Source organism: Callospermophilus lateralis, chromosome 15, assembly GCF_048772815.1.
Source record: "Callospermophilus lateralis isolate mCalLat2 chromosome 15, mCalLat2.hap1, whole genome shotgun sequence".
Taxonomy (NCBI): domain Eukaryota; kingdom Metazoa; phylum Chordata; class Mammalia; order Rodentia; family Sciuridae; genus Callospermophilus; species Callospermophilus lateralis.
In genome coordinates this window covers 94,058,271-94,062,357 of record NC_135319.1, presented here as the reverse complement: position 1 = coordinate 94,062,357, position 4,087 = coordinate 94,058,271, and the positions used below count along the sequence as shown (strand labels likewise).

General features: G+C 44.4%; 1 pseudogene; it reads right to left on the bottom strand.

The window, feature by feature from the left end:
- Positions 1 to 274: 274 nt before the first annotated feature.
- LOC143638007 (olfactory receptor 13A1-like) lies at positions 275 to 1,217 on the bottom strand (annotated as a pseudogene).
- Between the last annotated feature and the right edge of the window lie 2,870 nt (positions 1,218 to 4,087).

The following is a 4,087-nucleotide window of genomic DNA, read 5'->3' as shown; positions in this document are numbered from 1 at the left end:
TGCCACTCAGCCTGGGACCCCGGCCTGATTCCCAGAATGAAAGGGAGCAACTGCCAGGCCCTGGAAGGGTTTGTGGAAGGACACTTGCCGCAGGCACACAGATGCTCATGGGGCAGTCAGAGACACAATGTGGCAGAGCCAACGCAGAGCGTCCAGCCACGGCTCCTCAGGCCCACTGCTAACACACAGACAGCTAGGTCTCAGGTCTACACCCTGCTCTCAGGGAGCCAGGCACAGGAAGAGCCCAGGATGGCAGGGTGGCTGCGCATCACCTCTAACGTCGGAAGAAGGGCAAGAGTCTCCGCAGGGCGTGCTTGACCTCCTTGTTCCTCAGGGTGTAGATGAGGGGGTTCAGCGTGGGGCTCAGGGCCGAGTAGAGCACTGCAGACACTTTGCTTCTCTCTGCGCTGTAGCTGGAGGCAGGGCTGAGGTAGGCACAGAACACAGACGTGTAGTACAGGGAGACCACAAGGAGGTGGGAGGAGCAGGTGGAGAAGGCCTTCCGTTGCCCCTCTGTGGAGCGCATGCGCACGATGCTGCGGAGGATGCACGCCTAGGACAGCAGGGTGAGCAAGAAGTTGATGCACCCATAGAAGGCATCCGCCAGCAGAGTCAGGATGCTGTTCACACGCGTGGGGCTGCAGGAGAGCAGCAGGAGCGGGGGCGGGGGGGGGGGTCTCACAGAAGAAGTGCGTGATGACCTTGGGGCCACAGAAAGACAGCCGAGCCATCAGACCGGTGTGGACAGAAGCATTAAGGGCACAGATGCCCCACACTCCCATGGCCAGGGCACCACACAGGCACGGGTTCATCCTGGAGCTATGGTGCAGAGGAAAGCAGATGGCCACATAGCAGTCGTAGGCCATGACGGTGAGCAGAAGCAGCTCAGAGGACAAGGACCAGATGAGGAAGAAGAGCTGGGCCATGCAACCCTGGAAGGAGATGATGTTTGCCTCAGATGCTAGGCCAGCCAGCGCCTTGGGCAGCACAGAGGAGGTGCAGATAATGTCCATGGTGGCCAGGTTGCACAGGAAGAAGTACCTGGGGCTGCGCAGGCCAGCGCTGATGCTGACCAAAGTGATGATAAGAGCATTACCTGTGAGTGCCACCGTGTAGAGGGACAGGAAGCAGCCCAGCAGGAGCAGTCGCAGCCCAGGGTGCTCTGAGAACCCCTGCAGCTCGAACTCCATCACCCGTGTCTGATTGGGGCTCACCATGGGATGCCACAGACCCTGGCCCCACTTCTGTGTCCTGTGGACCCTGAGAAGAGACCACAGTGAGGACACTTGCTGCAGATCTGGTTTTCAGGAGTGATCATCTGACAGGTGCTGCTATAGAAGGAAGGAGTCTCTTGCTTCCTTCATGGGAACCCATCTGCCCCTCAGTCTCTACCCAACACCTCCTGAAACCACTTTGCTTCCATTTTTAAACCCTCCCCACATATCAGTAGAAAGGGGACCTGATATGATTTCAGGCTTCCTAAAAATTCTATGACTTGTTCTGAGGCCAAACTTATGATCTGTCCTGTAGCATGTTCTGTGTGTGAGTAAATCATGTATTCTGCTGCTCTTGCATGGGATACATCTGTGAGGTCTTTTAGATAAATGGCATTTCAAGCCAAATGTTTCCATCTTGATTTTCTGTACAGAGGACCTGCTATCCATGAATGGGAGGTCTGGATGTACCCTACAAACACTGTATTAATGTCTATCTCTTTCTTCCTATCTATTGGTATTTGTTTTCCATAGTTAGTTGCCCCAAAGTTGGATGCATCTGTACTTACAAGTGTAGCATCCCCTGGATGTTCTGAACTCTTCACCATGATATGATGACCCTCTGTTCTAAGCAGTTTTAAGACACACACTTATGGCATAAACACACACACTGAAAAAGGAAAGTTCTCAAACAATTTACCATCAAACCACAATGAATTAGAGAACAAGTATCAAACTAAGCCCAAAGATAGAGGAAAGAAGGGAAAAATAAAGACCAAAGCAGAAAACAATAATGTAAAGACTGGGGAAATTATAATTAATTTCAGAGTTGCTTACTGAATACATAAAATTGAAATAACTTTAGGTACACTAAGTAAATATTAGAGAACTCTAAAGTAAAATCAGAAATAAAAGACATGACATTATAGGTAATGCCACAGATATACACAGTTCATAAGAGACTACAGTGGGATAATTAATCACCAAAAATTGGACAACTAAAAAGTGGATGGACCTTTACCATCTACCAAGGCTGAATTATGTAAAAGTAGAAATCTGAATAGAATAAAACCAGGAAAGTTGATAGAATTGCCAGGAAAACTCTTTAGAAGGAAAGCCTGAGACCTGATGATTCGCAGTTAAATTCTATACAAAAATAATCCACATACCCTTCTAAAGTTTTCACATAAAATGAAGAGAAGACAAGGGAACAATTTCAGATTTTTTTTTAAAGAGAGAGAGAGAGAGAGAGAGAGAGAGAGAGAGAGAGAGAGAGAGAGAATTATTTTTTAATATTTTTTTTTTTTTTTAGTTTTCGGCGGACACAACATCTTTGTTTGTATGTGGTGCTGAGGATGGAACCCGGGCCGCACGCATGCCAGGTGAGCGTGCTACCGCTTGAGCCACATTCCCAGCCCCCAATTTCAAATTCTTTTTTTTTTAGAGAGAGGAGAGAGAGAGGAGAGAGAGAGAATTTTTTAATATTTATTTTTCAGTTTTCGGTGGATACAACATCTTTATTTTATTTTTATGTGGTGCTGAGGATCGAATCCAGTGCCCTGCGCATGCCAGGTGAGCGTGTTACCGCTTGAGCCACTTCCCCAGCCCCCAATTTCAAATTCTTTAAGGGGCCAGCATCACACTCATATCAGGAAGAGAGAAAGAGAAAGAGAGAAGAAAGAAAGAAAGAAAATAAATTATAAACTAAATGTATGATGAGCCTAAATGCAAAATCCTCCAAGAATACAAGCAAACCCAATTCAATACACATTAAAAGGATCATCCACCCTCATCAAGTGAGTTGCAAGTATCATTCAATTTATGCAAGTCAATAAGTGAGCTAGAACTAACAGAACGAAGGAGAAAGTATGTAATCATCCCATAGATACAGAAAAAATCATTTGGCAAAATTCAACATCATTTTAAGAAATAAACCTTCAACAAATGAGGTGGTCAAGGAATGTATCTCAGGGCAGTACAAACCACATTCAGCAAACCCAGAGCCAAAAGCATATAAAAGTTGAAATCGTTTCTTATAAGATCAAGAACAAAAGACAAGAATGTTCATTCTTGCCACCTCTTGTTAAAATAGTAGTGAAAGTCTAGCCAGAGTAATTAGGTTAACAGAGAAATAAAGGGTATCTACATGGAGGAAGAGACCTTCTTTGCAGACACAATGTGGTCTTTTCTGTGATAAATACTGGAGGTCTAACCAAATATCTCCTAGAAGCATGAAAGAATTTGGTATAATTGCAGTATACAAAAACAACTACAAAACCTCTTGTTTATTGTTTTATACAATAACAACAAACTATCTGAAAAAGGGATCAAGAAAACAATTCCACTTACAAAAGCCAAAAAAAAAAATATTTACCAATAACATGAAAGACATGTACACCAAAACACATAAAACATCAGTGAAAGAAACTGAAGACACAAACACATGAAAATATATCCCAAGTGATGGGTTTGGATAATTCCTATCATAAAATATTCTGTAGATACTACCCAAAGTGATCGACAGGTCCAAAAGATCCCTATCAAATACTAATCTAAATTTTGCACAAAAATAACAAAACAATCCTAAAATTCAAAGGAACTATAAATATCCCTGTGCAATTCAAGCAACTGTAAGGAAAGAGCAAACCCAGAGGCATCACACAACCAGATAGCAAAATCTACTACAAAAATACAGACATCAAAGCAACACGGTACGTGCAAAAACTAAGATACCTCACCCGTCGTGGTCTGCTTTGTGACTCTAAAATACAACATCCGCAGTGGGAATCTGTAATGAGCAGAAGTTTATTTCTCGCAGCTCGGTAGGAGGGGAGCTCTGGAAGGTGGCCCAAGAATGGGCTGAGGGCCATTTC